Below are 17,126 nucleotides of genomic sequence, written 5' to 3'. Positions count from 1 at the left end.
GGTCACACAATGAATTAATGCCAGAACAGGGATTATTATTACTTATTATGGGCAGGCTGGAGATTATACCTATGCTTAAAGCAATCTACATCTTCTATTACAAAAATCTGCTTCAGCCTCTTACACATGCCAAAATAAAACTGCTTAGACTGAAATTCCTTATCCACACAAGCACATTTGCACTGTGGGCAGGTGAAGCAGGGCTCTTGCTTATTTTTGCTAGTGGCGATGCCTGACTTTTGCTGCTGGCTTCACAACACTGTACTTCTCTCAGATAAGAGTTATCTCATGAGAAAATGCCTCTCTTCTGAAAGAAGTCCTGAAAGTTTCTTTTGCATGTGTACTTGTACTCACTGGCAGAGTGAGGGGCAGTGTGGTAAAGATGTTGATTCAAACAAGCAGGTGAGTGTGCAAACGGGGCACTGAATTTCAGTGTTACCGGGACTGCTGTCCCCATCTGCTCTGAACCCAGGCAATCCCTAGGATCCTTTTGTCACAGCAACCCACAAATAGTTACATGCCTGCTTGTAGTTAAGTGAAACCTGCTTAGATTTATTAGGACTTAGTTTGGTGGATTATGAGGGTAGATTTAGCTTTGGACTGAAGAAGTCTTAGCATGATCCAAAAACAGCAGCTACAGCAGAGTGAACATGTATTTCAGCCAAAATGGGAAAGGGCAGAGGTGGGGCCATGAAACAGCTGCGAAGAGCAGTGTCCTTCTGTGAGCTGTAACATTTACTGGGCAGATAAACGGAGGGGTGAAGAAGAAACGAGTCCTGTTTTTCCAAACTTGTTTGAACTCTGAAAATACATCTAGAGCTCTCTCTGGCTAAAGAGGCACCATCCTGTCCTCCCTTTTCTCAGGGCTTTTGTCACTAGATTTACAAAGTGAGCCCTCGCAAAGGGCCAAGAAGGGGCAGGAAGGCTGCAGGGCAGACAGGGGACTGGATTAGTGTTCTGTGTGAGTGGGGCAGGGGGTGAAAGGATTCCTTAGGTTTTCCATGCAAAGTTTGGTTTTAGAGGTGTTGGGTGACTGAATTTTCAAGTTAAGGCTCATCTGTATCATTGACAGTCCAGCACATCCCCAAGTGAGCACAGTTTGTGCTGCAGGGAGAGCTCCTGCATCTGCTCCAGGCCTCTGCAAGCCCCCAGGCCTGGAGGGGTGCAGGCTGCATTGACTGGGCATGGGAGGGACCAAACACCCTAACCAAATGCCCTGAGCATTTGGGTTCAAAAATTGCTGAGGCAATTAATGGAATGAAAAAGAAACAAGGTCATTAAAAATAGTTTGTTTCAGACAGTCCCCGAATCAAAACCTGTGGGAATTCAGGAGGGAGTCCTGGGGAATATATATTCTCAGGCATGAACTATTTGGGCATTGCTGGAAGCAAAGAAATGGGCTGGACTAACCTATATCTGGCCCAGCACAGGCATTTTTGTGGCACAGCCAGCAGCAAGGGCATCTCACGCTGCGTGCTAGGCATTTCACAAAGCTGTAGTCACCAGAAGCTAGCTGTGAGCCATCTACCCCCCTCTGCAGCCAGCAGCCAGAGATAGGCACCTCCAGTGGCCAGGGAAAGCACGCAGATACACTGGATGCCAGCTTTTGGTGACAAAAAGTAGGTGAGCTGAACTGCTGATGACAGCAGGCGTGGAAAACAGGGAGGTCACAGGGCTCTGAGTGCTGGAGCCTGCTCTCCAGCCCCCGCTCAGCTTTGCAGCGATGACATCTTCTTGGAGCCTCAGCTGGAAACACAGGGCAGGAGGGGAAGCCAGGCAGAAACAAGGCCCTTGGAAACCCCACTCACTGTGTTGTGTCCTCTCAGTGCATCTTGTGTGTTCCCTGGAGCCCTGGATGCCACCAGGCAGTGGGGACAGCCACCTGCTGGGGGGCAAACTGGGGCTGGGGTCCTCCACGTGCACCTCAGCCACCCTGGGGTGGTGAGGGAGATCAGCAGGGTCCCCTAGGCCGTGGCTGCTGGAGCAAATGCTAGCTGCCACGAACGTTTCCACCAGCACATGAATGGCCAAATATATACACAACTCCTTCTGGAAAAAGGCTGTGTGCCCATGGGTTTGCATGGGGGTCAGATTTTGGGAATACCTTTCTTCCAGGTGCGGGGAGGCTGGGTTTGGGGCTTCATGTGCAGATGTCTTCTTTGGAAGAGGATCACTGATGACTTGTGACTGCAAAGGGGGAGAACAAGCACGCAGGCTGATGGCCTGATAGCAAATCTGGATCCCCTGTTCCTACAGCAGATGTCAATCCTATCTTCCTCACCTCAAGGGCCCGAATGTAAAGGGTTTGCAAAATATTGACTACTGGCAAAATCTCTGCAAGCTCTCTCTTCTCCTCTGGCTCTGTTGTTAAGTCTCTGGCAGTCAATACCAAATGCACACAGCCTATCTCTAAATCCCCCAAATTAGATTAAAGGCTCTATGGCATCATAATGCATTTTTAATCCCAATGCTACCTGCTACAAACACAAATGTCAGGACAGCAAGGTCAGATTCCCATGGATATATGTCAGTAGAGATCTTCCTGTATAAAGGGCAGTACCAGTGCAAGCTGGAGAGATATTCTTGTTAAAGCTGTACTGAAGATTTACATCCTTCCTGGGTGCCCAGGCATTGGCATCTCCTGTGACTTGCAAAAAATAGCAGGGTAAGCCCTGATTGTGAAGATCAATGATAAAACTTGATAAAACTCGATCAATGATAAAACATGATAAAACTTGATAAAAATGATAAAAGTCCCCTCAGGAGTCCCCAGAGCAAGGAGCCCCACTGCCCACAGTGCCAATGCTGCTTTGGGCCAGTGCTTCAGCCCCCCTCTCTCTTTTCAAAGGGCTAAATTCAAATGTGGCTGTAAAGCCAAGGAGCCTGGTGATGTCTCTGCTTCCAAACAATGTCCACAGAAATATCCTTCTTTCTCACATCTTTAGCCTGGAGCACTCTGCACCTCCGGAGAGTTGGTGCCCTGAGAGTGGGGCCACTTCCCTCTGGACAAGATCCTTTTTCAGGGAGTCATCTTTCCCACAGTGAGCCTCATCAAGGAGTAAAGCAGTGTCCCAAATGAAACTGGGACAGCTTAAATCGGGGTGGTGACTAGGACTGCTTTTCTTTTTAGAGGAAGAAAAGCGGAGTTAACGGATGTGCAGTGCACCTTCCCAAGCAGTTAAATGGAGCCTGTCAGTAGGACATGTCCCCCCCAAGCTGATCCTCGTTCACTTGATGTTTACACCAGACCCAAATGCACTCAGTAATTGGGCTTACACCAGGGGACTGAACATGACACGAGTGCCCAGTACAGACGGGGCTGAGGACAATCATCTTTTGTACACGGTGTTTTTACAAATTAGCCCCGACCTCTGAATCATGCAAACAAAAAACTGGCCAACATGAGAAGGCTGAGGCTTTCCAGAGCTGTCCAAGCATATGTCCTAACTACCACATTTTTGCTACTTATACAGCTTTTCATAACTGTTTATTGTTCTGGGAAATGAGAAGGGACTGTTTACACAGTAGCTACAGGAACATGTGCCAAAAAGCCACTAACTCTTGGATGAACAATATTTTCGTCAAGAAACTGTGGGATAATTCTCATATCTCCTTTACCTAAGTCTCTATGTTATGCTCCTAGTCCCTGGTGCTTGGAAGCTGGGAGGCTTTTCATGGACAAAGGCAGATGTCGCTTGTTCCAGGAGACTTGACTCTCGCTGTCAAATTATGTTGCTTGGCAGGAGCTGAGGACGTGTTGTTATGAGCTTTTTGATGTCAGGATGAATCCTCCAAATGCCAGCTTCTGACTGGCTTGGCATTAAAAACATAAAACCTGACTGGGCTCCATATCAAATGGTAAATCAGTCTGTCATGTCAGAAAAACTGGCACGGGTTTTGTTAGTATCCAGGCTCCATGCTTTGACCCACGTTTGCTCTTCAAACAAACTGTTCAGAGAAGAGCTGGGAGGTGACATGATCTCCTAAAGGCTATTGATCTACCAACATTTGGAAGAGAAGAGGGAGGTGAGGAGAAAGGGGCATTCTTTGGGACTGTGAAAATAATAGACAAATCCATCAAAGAAATTGAATCCCATGGCAGATACTCCTGCTTCAGCAGAGAGGAGGAACAACAGATAATCTCAGTTTAACAGCACGGTATTTCTTCTGAGATGTATGTTGCTGTGTAAAGGAGAGTTATTTGCCTGCATGTAGAGGTTGCCCAATGCTATTTCTTCACCTGCCTGTATTAAGGAGGATTTCCTTTACCCCCCCTTAAAAAACACCTTAAAATAGTTAAAAATGATGACCAAGGGCCATGTCTCTGTTGCATCTTGCCCTGCAGAATCACAGCAAATTGCATACATGGGCACAACATTGGCAAGGAGGGCGGCTGTGACCCTAATTCTGCTTGGGCAGGTTTTGCTCTGCAGCCAGAGAGGCTGTCGCCACGTGAGCTGCTGAAAGACCTTTCTTCCACCTCTAATCTCTCATTCCTTAGAAGTGTGAGTGCCCCCTGAACCAAGCACCACTCCTCCCTTACAGCAGGCAGGGAGCCCGGAGAGGAGAGCTCCCTCCTGAGTTATGGGGCCCCTGCTCACAGCAATTGATTCAATCCTCAGTCTGATCACCAGCGTCGTTCTCTTCTTGCTGGGAAGTGTCAGCACCGGCACCGCCTTCCCCCAGACGAAGTGCTGAGGGTTGAAACAGGGCAGAAAGAGGTGGACAGACTGCCCTGCAATGAGGCTGCACACCTGGGACGGATGGTCAGATGGACAGACGGATGGATAGATGAAGGAGAGTTGGGGCATCCACAGAGCAGCTGGCATTTCTTAGGGTACTTCTGGTAATCCCAGAGCCTTGGGGGATAATCTGAGTGAGGAGACAGAGCTGTTCAAAGCTCAGCTAAAATATCAAGCCATGGAATAACTCTGGCTCTTTGAGGGACCCGTGCAGGAGCTCCTGGCAGTAGGTGAGGGTATTTTGAGAGCTGGCACTCCCAAAGGGAGCAGGCCAGGAGCACGGCAGCCCTTTCCATCGGGGCCTCGTGCTGCCCTATCTACGACGCCTTAAAAGGCTGGTGGCACAGAGGTGCTGCGGTCCTTATCTCCTCCGGGTGGCTGGGGCTCTGGAGATATTATATTTATAGCTCATCTGGAGCACGGATGCCTAACTGCCTAATTGCTATATACATAGTGTGGGTAACCCAATAAAGCCGTGAGTCTCCGCTTTTGTCCCCGTCTTCTCTCACTCGCGGGCTCACGAGCAGAGGCACCACCAGGCTGCAGCAAGGTAAGGCAGTGACTTGTCTGGCTTTTCACTGTCATTTGGACCCTGTTCTCCTTTTCACCTTCCCTTTGCAACAGGGACTGGAAGTTTCTCAGGGCTCTGCTTAGACACCATAAGGGGACGGCTTCTTTCTTATGGAAAGAGGGGATTTTAGGATGTTTGTTCATTTCTTGCTGACAGGACACATACAGTGTGTCTCACTTTGTATTTCCAGACTGCTGTTAGGAATCAGGTGCTAAATAGCAGCTGCTCTTCAGTTTCTGCACTAATAATATGCTGTCATGTTTCCATGTTCTGAAGGAATACAACCATGTCTAACTATAGACATTTTCCTGGTTTGAATAGGAAACAGAGTGACTTCAGGCAGAAAAATTCTGATTAGCTGTTTTTTGGTTTTGTGTGTTTTATTTTTCCCCTCTATCAGAATCTTCTTCTTTATGATGAATATTTGGAAAATGAATAGATAGTGGGGAAAATAGAGGGCAGAGGGAACATTTTATTTTTTTTCCTTCTTTGAGACCATTTCCTAATGGCCTTGAAGTAAAAGAAAGCCAAATTACAAGTGATGCCTGCTTGTTTCATGTTTAAACAATTGCTTGATATGGATTACAGCAGCTGTGTGAAAAGGGAAAAGAAAGAAAAGCACTAAAACATATCTGGGTGTCAAAGCAGGAATTCTTCAGAACCAGACTGTAAAATAACATTAGCAATAACAACCAAATGCCAATTATCAGACCATTGTTATATTAAACTACTTTTAACCTCGTCTCATGAGAGCATTAATTTTCAAATGAAGCTGATAAAAGACAACCTCTTGGAAAAATAAGATTGTTTGTGCCCATGTGTACACGTGTTTGAATGCATCTACACACACAGTTTTAATATAAACATCCCTATAATGAAAGTCTCATTCATCCAAGGACCTTAAAGTATAATGCAAAGGTAAGAAATACTAATTTACTTGTAGCACAAGGACTAAAGCTGCCACATTTTACGCAATTTATTATTCTGTTAGGCAATTGAATGAAAGGAGGTTTTCTTTCAAATTGCTCAGTAGGCTTTGATACGACTGCAGGTTGCTGTCAGTCCTGGAAAGCAGGACTCCTTAGACCTGACCCAAACCCAAGTCTTGTACGAATGGTCACCTCACTTCAAAGTATTTAGGATTGGGCTCAATCCTTAAATGAAGATTTAAAAGAAAAAGGACAGGCCCTTAGATGTTCCAAATTGCTGGGATCCACTGACATTAGCTGAGATTTAGGTATTCACATCAAGTGTTGACTGGGCCAACAATGTGAACTTGGGCCCAGTACCAGGGTTGTGTCTCTGGCCCCACCACACAAGTACGTACTATGCACCCTGCAATGCTCTTGTTCCGTTCCATGCCATTACACCCTCCTTGCTTCTAAAAGAGAGTGGCCACATCCAAAAAAAGTCCAACGGATGGGGCTCTCTCCCAAGCCATGCCCAGGGTGGGAGAGTCCTAGCTGGCATTTGGACAGCTGGCCAGTGTGGTCAGTTGAGTCTTTGTGACTGTCCTGACATCCTCTCTGATTTATGACCGTAGATGCAGCCTCTGGGGATGCCTCCACATGTCCAAACCCAACTGTGTTGGAGACCCACTTTCAGGGCGGACATCCCCAGCTGGCAAGTCTGGTCTGGCTGAGCTGTCCAGGATTACTCTGGCAGGGGCCCATGACCATCAGTGTAGACAGTGTCGAGACAGCAAGATTAGGAACAAGCTTGTTCCGTCTTTTATGTGAAGAACAGCACATAACTTAAACAGAAGGAAAAAAGGAGTGGTAAATACCAAACAGTCTGCACACACATCTATCTTATCTAGAGGCTTACTGAGCCCTCAAGGATGCCTTGGAAGGCTTAACTTCTTCAAACATCACTGCTGTTGCCTCTGCATGTTCCTCTGATCTCTCACAGTTATGGTCTCACCACCAGACTGTGGTCTGTTCAGTTCAGATCCATACAGAGCTCTGATCATCTCGTCCCCAGCACTGGTGAAATGAGTTTTGTAAATTGATTGGAGACCAAAAGTAGCACTTCCCACTGAAGAGCACAGTGTTGACTCTGAGTGGGCCATCAGGAAGTGTTGGGATCTGCCCTATCCAGGCCTGCAGCTCCCCTTGGACTGTTTTTTTGTTGTTGTTTTGTTTTGTTTTTGTTTTTTTTTTTTTTGTTTTTTGTTTTTTGTTTTCTAAGATCCTGCAACTATGCTCAGCCGATAGGTTTCTGCCGTAAATTGTGCAATAAAGAAATCATGCACAAAATTATCAATTTTTAATAGAGTGGTGTCCTGATTCTGTTCCCTCCCCCTCAATTCCCCCTTGTTAGAAATTTTCTTGTCCTCAAATTTTTTGTCTATCATTCAAGCCTCAGGCTAAAACAATAGGAATAAAACAATTATTCTGGTTGGGCACTCAGTCTTAAATTACCATCACTGGTGTACTGATGGTATTCCCCCTTAAAAAACAAGAAGTAAAAGTAGCATTCCAATCATGTGCAGCAAAACATCTTTTAATATGTTGGCCAAAGATATTTAGCTTGAAAAAATGCATGAACATGCATACTAGTGCAGTGATTTTTCACTGGATTTGAATTTAAAAGTGAAATAAAACAAAAAGACCAAAAGCCTGTTCCCAAAGTGAACCCATTTTAAAGGCAATCTTTCCAACAATAATACTTTGTTCTTACCTAGCATTTGAAAATATGATTAATGCATGAATATCTTTACTTTTTCCCTTCCAAACAGCAAACCATCAGAACAAGGCAGACCTTTGATTGCAGCTGGCAAGAGGCTGGGAGGGGGCAGACTCATTCAAACACTTCTTTAATACAGAAAATGTAAAAGGCCATTTTTACAAGGAATCAAAACAGAGAAAGAAGGGAATGGGAATACTTACTTGGGGGTAAAATCCTCACCCCACTGAAATCAATGGGAATTTTCTCAGAAACATCCACTGCTTTTAATAAACCTCAGATTTTCTCTTTTTTTTTTCTCCTTATTTGTATAGTACCAAATTTGTGTAGATTTTCATCAGCAAAGGGTTTTCACATTTTTCCATACCATTTTTTTTTTATAAGTATATATATATATCTATATTGTTTAAGCAGAACATAGGCAATCTGAATGTTTCAGACTGTTGTTTTTCAGTTAGATGAATTATTGCTGACTGCAATATTTTATCTCTGACTTTATATCTCAGTGAGTACAGTTTCATACTGATAAATCTCAGGCAGCTTCAACAATGTTCATCATATAATACTGATTAACTCAGAGAAGCATAGGTCATATTACACAGAGTCCCAGTTTTTCTGAAAGTAGTTTGAGCAATCCTGTCTGTTTTCACTCAACTCATTCTGACACAAACATGGAAGGAACACTAACAATACACATTTTAAAGGGATTCATCAACTTCACAAAATGTTTCTGCTGGAGGTTGATTTACTGGCTACCATTACAAATGCCACTGAGAAGCAGTGAAACTGAAAGAGCAAGAAGAAAAGATATTTTCCATCTATTCTACTTTATATTTTGAGTAACATTTTGTGTGAAGCCAGTTGTGCAGGTTTTCTTTTGTAGTCATTATTTCCTGCTGTCTCAGTGAAACTTTCATATCAAAAAGAATGAGCAGAAAACACTCTTTAAAAAAGGAAAACAAGCACATTTTCAAACCCCATTGTCATGGGAGTAGAATGGGCAAAGACATGGGAACAGAAATTGTTTCAAACAAATGGCAAACAAAGCCAGTGAGCTTTCATATCAGCATATTCTCCTGTGAAGCTTAAGGGATTTTCACCAAAGTCTTACTAGAAATTTGCATATTTTCTTTTGGAGGGAAATAGGTAACAGTGACCCTTTTTGGTAGTCTGCAGCTAGGGAAGCAAAGCCCTGCTTGCCTAGAGATTACCATACGAAAACACGAATATCTACAGTCCTCAGAAGCCCTCCCACCACCACACAGAAGCCCATTATTCGGTCATCTAACCCATTTTTTAAATTCTGAGTGTCCTGATTTCCTATGCATTCCACTGTCTCAGTGCAACACTCCCCATGCCACTGGTGTTGGGTGTGTTTGGAAATGCAGGCACAGAAAGCAACATGTCACTCTGGGGGCTAGGACACCACTTATAATACAACAAGAAAGATGTGCTAACGCTGGCATGGCACTCCTGGTACAGAACAATAAAAGACGGGAAGCTATCAGAATAATTCCTTTTTTGTGGAAGTTTTCAAATTCTGGGTTCAAACCCCAGGTCAGGAGTTTTAATGAGCACAGGATAAACAGCTTCTGTATTGGGTAATCATATGGCTCACTTTTCATATTGTCGAGTTGCTTTATAGTCTTTGTTTTATTTCATCTCACAACGTCCTTTTAGGGGAGAAAAGTAGCACTTTTTTTCCTAATTTAGAAATGAGAAGTAAGAGCCAGGTCCAAAAGTAGACTCAAGTGTCAAAGTGCGGCGAGGATTGGCAGGCTGTGAGACCCAAGTCAGGGCTGCAGTGACCCAGGGCTCCAAGAAAGAAGTCTTGGTGAGAGACTATCCCTTCTCTTCCTCTCATCTGAGTAAAAGCATGAGTGATGTCGTGTCCAGCTCTGCACAATAAAGTAAGGGAAACTACAGCAGATAAATTCAGGTGTGTGAATTCCACTCCTGGACATGCCTGCTTAACTTTGGCTACGCAAGGTCAGGTGTCTGGCTGAACTAGACTTCTAGGTTCCCTCTAGATCCAATGAGGAAAGAAAAGTACTTCTATAGGGCAGTTCATTTCATCCTCAACAGGTGTCTAATGAATCAGCCATTGCAAGAACCTCTCTTTCCCTTTCCGCAATAGTGGGACCACAGGCAGCCAGTTTAGATTACTAAAATTTGGTCAGTTAAAATAGGGTGAAATGGGCACCACCATAAGCTATTTGTACAGGTTACACAGAGCATTTTGTTGATCGAGGAATGGGCAGTGTTATCACAAGTCCCTGACTAGTACCCACAAACCCTCTCTCCCTTTCTACTTTCACAAACCAGGGTGCTCTAGTAATATAGACTGTCTGTAATAAGAACTGTGTTAGGTTTACTTTTCATCTTTAGCCTTTGCCATTTTTACTTCCCATATTTCCCTGTGTACTGATGAGTTTTGGGACACTTTCTGGAGATTCATGAGGTGAATCAAGGCTATCTTGGTGCTGTAGAAACTCTTGAAGATCTCATTCCAGACTGCAAAGTGAGACCCTGAGCATAGGAAGGAGCATGTCAGATGAATGGAAAGTGCTTCTAGTGGAGTCAAGACTTCCACCAGAGCAGGAAGTGGAAATATTTTGTTTGGAATTTTTCCTAGCTTGGCGGGACTGTAACAGAGTGCAATATTCTGCAGTAATGACTTTGCCTCTCAAAACAAGAGGGTGTAAAAGAGTTTATTCAGGAACAAAGGGTTATGAAAGAGCAGAGAGACCTAGAAGCAGGGACTGCATGGTGATGATTTTCTAGATCATTCATTCCACTAGCCCCATTATCTGCAGGGAGAAAACGACACAAATCTATTCAAAAATTTGTAATGGCAATAGTCTTTTCAGCCAACGTCTTGATATTTTTTTTTAGTCCAATGCATCTCTTTGTTCAAAGTCAAGAGTCTCTGAAAAATTTAAAATTATGGTGGAAACATTAACAGTCCCTTATAGAAATTTTGAATAGTGATAAGATATTTTGCATGATGCTTGGTGTTTTCTTGACTGATGTTATGTGTTCGATTTGCATTCCTAATTGTTGTGGTTTAACCCGGCCGGCAGCTAAACACTACACAGCTATTCGCTCACCCTCCCCCCTCCCTCTCTGGGATGGGGGAGAGAAACAGGAAAGTGAAGCCGGTGAGTTGAGATAAAGACAGTTTATTAAGACAGGAATATAATAATAACAATAATAATAGTGATAATGATAATAGTATTAATAATAATAATGTGTAAGAAACAAGTGATGCACAATGCAATTGCTCACCACCTGCTGACCGATGCCCAGCCTATCCCCGAGCAGCCGGCCCCCCACCCCGGCCAGCCACCCCTATATATTGTTTAGCATGACGTCAGATGGTATGGAATACCCCTTTGGCCAGTTTGGGTCAGCTGTCCTGGGTCTGTCCCCTCCCAGCTCCTGCTGCACCCCTAGCCTGCTCGCTGGCAGGACAGAGCAAGAAGCCGAAAAGTCCTTGGCCTGGTGTAAACACTGCTCTGCAACAATTAAAACATCAGCATGTTATCAGCGCTCTTCTCATCCTAATCCAAAACACAGCACCCTACCAGCTACTAGGAGGAAAATTAACTCTGTCCTAACTGGAACCAGGACACTAATTATTTTTACTGATCTTCTCAAAACAATGTGACTATGGTACCAATGACAACCAGTCAGCTAGGATACTGGAGTCTGTCATTTTGACCGACCATTTAAAATAAGAAAAAGAATAACACTTGCCCTACTCATGGAAACCACATATGTAAGTTTGTTGGTGAGACAGTTAACAGGAGAATATTCAAACATTATAACTAACCTATTATAAAAGACATTTGTCATTTCTTATTTGGTATTAACAAAAGCCATTCATTTTTAAACTATTCCACCCTCCACCCATAAATCTCATCACCTTCAGTAAGAGTTTTATTCTGAGGGAGACCTCCAGGACTGGCTGCAGAAGCATTCCTGAGTTTCATGGTAGTAAGGTTCACATTTTTTGTAGACCACAACCTTAAACAAAACCATAGCATTATTTCTAATGTCATCGTATTTAACTCTCACAGTCTTGCATATTCACAACCTCAGGATGATCTAGATTTGTTAGTGCAGTTGGAGTATTCTGAGACAATTATTTGTTGCTGTGGAATACTGGTAGGTAAGCAGAGGGTATGATTATATGGACTTGATTATATGAACATAGTATCAGATGTGATCACATAATATGTGGTCACCCTGAGATCTCCCTGTCGTTGGCACAGGCGGAAGGTTGCAGAATGTAAGGACAGTTTGTTCATCCATCCTTTTCTTCTTAGCAGCCTTTGCTTTGCTTCCAGTGGCAAAATACACGCACAGAGGTGCCCTGTCCCCTCACCACAAGCGGGAACGCCCAAGGAGCATGCTAAGGATGTCTTGGAATGCACGGCCAACCTTCACCCCAGCTATTCCTCCCCCTGTTATCATCGCTTCCTACTGGAGTCTGCCCCTCCTCCCAGTTGCCTGCTTTGGTAATGGTTCCTTCATTTGTTGAATCAGAGCAGCAGGGGGAGCAGAGACCTAGCAGCCTTACCTTCTTTCTGCCTTCTCCTGTAATTACAAATGCAAATGTAGGGTGGATATGCAGCTTAAAAAAAAGAAATAGCAAACAGCTCTGGGTCCAAGGCATGCTCAAATTCAAAGCCAGGAGGAGAAGCAACATGGGCATGGCTGTAGATCAATGGGCACCAAAGCAGAGCAATGTGCCTTCCTAGAAGGTCTTATTCTGACTTCTCCTGTGAGAGAAGTTTCTTCTGCCTGTTGGCTCTGTGTTTGCTTAGGGACAAGCCAGCCCCTTTCCCTCTTTTTTTTTTTTTCCTTTTTTTTTTTTTTCTGGACATCCAAGCGTTAAGAATTCTTCCTTTCAAATGAGCAGTATGGATTCATTAAAATCCTTCTGGATATATGGAAGAGCCAGCACCACTGTGGACAGACTCTCCAGGAAGCAGCCAGCCAGTCAGGCAGTGCTCAGTCATGTAAGGCATCCGTACAAGAGCAGCCCAGCAAGAACTTATTGGATTTTAAGGTTAGACATTGGGGATAAATGAAAGGACTAGCACTCCTTCATAATGTGATTTCTGACTCCTCTCTAATAGTTCAAAAATTACTTGTCTTGCAGCATGCAACACGTTGTCTTCAAGACAAGCCATTGTTATATGGCTTTATTTCATTTTACACACAGCATTTGAATTTCATTCACATTAAGACAGCAACTCCAACAGAAAGCCATGTGGATACAAACTTTCCAGAGACAAACACAATCCAACACAATGTCTACCAGGCTGACAATGGATAATATATTTTTTGAGCTCTGTGTGAAGCGTTAGACATGAAATTCACATCAGCAACCAAATGATTGCTTTAATCCTATTATTTAAAGGGCCTGAACACTTATAGGATTCAAAGTAAGCACAGGCCTAAGAGGATAAATAGCAAGGACTCTACTTCAAAGTACACAATCTAAGCTCATATTTTGAATCATAATAAATGTCTGAGCCTACATCTCTGACCCTCTCAGAATATGTGTATTATGGAGGTTGAGCAGAAAAATATCTGTTGCCATACAGAAGGATCTTTTTGCTAAACAGTGTGTTCCCAGTCATATTCAAATCAAAAAAGGGTGGCTGCTTCCACTTACAGAAATATATTAGTATTCTGAAGTAATCTGGAAAGTGATTTGTTACCATATGCTTCTTTTGAATTCAAGACAAGGGGAATGGTTTGGGGAATGATGGGGCCAATAGATAACCAGGACACAAGAGGAGTCCTCAGGAAAGAGAAAGCTGTAACAGGGGTGGGGGGGGGAAGGGGAAAAAAAATGTGCTCCTGTGTTCACTGTGAGGAACTTGGAGAGTTTCCCACAGCAGAACACTACCCTGTGGGGATCATTGGAGAATCTATTTCAAGATAAAGTGTCTGTAAAAAAGGTATGGAACAAATAAACAAAATAAATAGAAAGGAAATGTTAGAACAACATGATGTTCATGCAAGACATCTGAAGGGACTTAGTGATGAAACAGCTGAAATAAGTATAATGCATGGCCTCATTTAAAATAAAACAAGCTTAGAAATGAGCACCTGAAAGTAGCTAATACAGTGCCAGCTCTTAAAAATGATTCCAAGAGAAGCTGGGTGAATTAGATCCTGGCAAATCTGATACATTTAGCAGAAATTAGGATAGAGAAGAAGGATAAATATGATACATTGGGAGAAATTCAGTACAACCTTGTAAAGGGAAATCAAGCTCTACAGATCCATCGGGTTCCTACAAGACAGTAAGAAGCATGCAGATGCAGGAGTCCTTTGGTTGGCAGTATCTTACTTACTTGTGCTTTTCCACATATGCAATAAGACCTCTCACCAAACACCTTTAAAAACCTGTAAGCAGCCACAGAATAAGAGGGAAGATCTCTCACAGATTATGTAAAGTTGGTTGAAAGAAAAAGAGGCTCTTGCAGTAAAAGGAGATCAATAGTGCAATTCTACAAAGACCGAGAAGCAGAAGGATCTTAGGAAACAGGGTGGTTGGACACTGCAGTAGCATCTTAAACTGAATGCTGATGAGCACAAAGCAGCACACATGAGGAAAAAATACAACTTCATCTATAAAATAATGTTTCTGGGCTGACTACATGCTCAAAAACAGCCAAAAAGCAAATTGAATGTTCTGGTCACATCATCTGAGAAAGTAAATTGTCATATTGGAAAAAGTTTGTGGAAGGAAGATAAAACATAGGGAGTGGGTTTCGTAGAGTGACTACATAAACTGGGACTCACCAGCCTGGGAGAGAGATAGCTGAAGGGAGGTACAATAAAGATGGATAAAGACATGAGCAGCTTTTAGAGTATGAATAAAGATCAGATGGTGATTATTTCTGCAAAAGTAAGACCTAGGGTGCATCAAATAAAGCTAATGGGTACTATGTTGAAAACAAACATAGAGATGGTTCTTCAACAACATAGAGAAGAACCATCTATTACAGGAAATTGTAAATAATGAAGGTTTCATGGGATCAGGAGGTAACTGTGCAAGTTCATGGAAGTGATATTCTGTATGGATAGTGACTCCAAGTTGAGAAATCCCTGAACCAAACATTGTTAGAAGTTTTGGGGGAGTATTAATTGGAAATATGACTGCAAGCTATTCTCACTTTCTTCCGAAAATATTTCTTAGACCTGAAGGCTAGGATAATGAGTTAGAGGAGCACTTCTATACAGTGATTCTCATATTGCTATAGCATCATCTTAATACGTGCAACTTACAGGTTCTGCCTGGTGCTAGTCATCGGACATTCATATTAGACTGCAAACTCTGGTCTGAATGCTGTTTCCTTTCTCTCTGTGTTTTTACATCTATGTTGGATTGTCAAAACTTCTTTGTATTTGACTTTGGAGGTTACAGAGGTTATAGAGCCCCAACCTTAATCGTTAAGTTCAGACTAGTTGAAGACCTGCCAGGAACAAGTTAGATATTGTCAATCCTGCCTTGGCAATGGGTTAGATGAGTTCTAGAGGTGCCTGCCAACTGCTCGGTTTTATGAACCTCAGTTTGCTCAGAAGCTCCCCTGGACTCGCTGATAATGGGAAGTGGCAGCTACAAACGTTGCTGTTGGCTCTTCCTAGAGGGTTGTAAAAGATGTCAGGGACGCAGGCAGAAAAGGCATCTGGGGGAGCAGGAGGAAATTAGTCACTCAGAAGCAACATTTTGGAGGAGAAACTGTGAGCAGTGGAGCAGTGAGAGGGGGCAGGATTCTGGAAAGGGGACTTTTCCTAAAAGCACTGGAGCATGCTGGGTGCACTGAGGGGAGTAACCAGATATGTGAGGTATTTCCTATAGAATTCCCTGTCTCTTGTGTGATCAAAAATACAGAGCAATTAGTTATTTGGAACAATCACAGTGTTCTTGTTTCGTGTGTCTGAAACAAGGAACTATAAATCATGATTATACCAAAATGAATAAATCCTAAATTAAGGGGTAGCATTTGCCAGTTCAGAAGACCAGCAATTACTGCAAGCTCTGTAGCAATTTGTCAGCTCGGGTTCCATCCGCAGGGGTAGGAAACCCAAAAGCCTCTTCCCATCTGTCATACACAGGGCCCTGCATGACAATCAAGCTGAACTGAGGGGAAAGGCAAAAAGCAACAGCTCCTCCACACAGGGCTCTGTGCTATTACCTGGGTCTCCTCTACAACATACAGAGAGAATACTTTGAGCAACAAAGCAGAGAACAAATGCTTTCTCATCTTCATTTTTAAGATGGTCTTTTTAAATAAGGTTCTGTGTCTAGGAGTGACAGAAGAGTTAACATTTCTAAAGACCACCCAACTCTTGTCAGAAGCTCTAGTCTTGATCCTGTGGCACTTCCAAAACCCAATCATCATGAACCAGGATTTTCCTTAACAGCTACCAGATTCTTTAAACCCTAACCTGCTCATTGAAGATTCCTCTGTTGTGCTCCGTCCCCACCTTCCTTGAGCACCACTGCTCTTCTCTCCCCTGATCCCCTCAATTCATGCACAACCACACATCAGTGTCAAGAGATGTCTGTCACCACGCCTGAGACAGAGGGAGTGCCAGCAGCAGGGACATAGCTGCTTTCCTGCCTGTATCATCTGCAAGCATCCAGATGCATCCCTACATCTCAACAGTCCATGGAGAAAGGGCAATACAGAGATGGAGGCAGACCACATGTTGGCCAGTGTCACATGGCCACGTTTGCTTTGAGGCAACTTTTTCAGGAGATAGATTTCTCTGAATGAAAGAGCAGCTAACTAGGTAGAAAAGAAGGTCACGATTAACTATAAAAATGGAACAAAGTCTTTGTCCAAACTGACCATAAAGATCTAAACGTAAGTGGTCTAAACTGCTCTCAGCACCATCACAGACTACTTTATCACAGAGTTAGCCTTGAAATTGAGTCAGTATCACCTATCTTATCACATAACAATGTCATCTTTCTGACAATAACATTTCCTACAGAAAAACAGAAGTTTCTCAGTGCTACTGAGCTATGGCATCTTCCTCTAAATTCACTGCAGAAAATTGTTAAAACTATCTGTGAAAACAATTAAAAA

The 17,126-nt window shown here is 43.3% G+C and overlaps 1 protein-coding gene across 2 annotated transcripts in view; it reads left to right on the top strand.

The window, feature by feature from the left end:
• The first annotated feature begins 5,141 nt into the window (after window positions 1-5,141).
• The window catches only part of FHL2 (four and a half LIM domains 2), a 42,017-nt gene continuing 30,032 nt past the window's right edge, over window positions 5,142-17,126 (top strand). Inside the window, exon 1 of one of the 2 annotated variants that reach the window (XM_066984737.1) lies at window positions 5,142-5,292. The gene's annotated coding sequence lies outside the window, so the exon portion shown is untranslated. The remainder of the gene's footprint in view (window positions 5,293-17,126) is intronic. The other variant, XM_066984730.1, reaches the window with a different exon arrangement.

The sequence above is a fragment of the Anser cygnoides genome, chromosome 1, assembly GCF_040182565.1.
Source record: "Anser cygnoides isolate HZ-2024a breed goose chromosome 1, Taihu_goose_T2T_genome, whole genome shotgun sequence".
Taxonomy (NCBI): domain Eukaryota; kingdom Metazoa; phylum Chordata; class Aves; order Anseriformes; family Anatidae; genus Anser; species Anser cygnoides.
The sequence above is the reverse complement of the archived record's forward strand: the minus strand, read 5'-3'. Positions and strand labels throughout refer to the sequence as shown.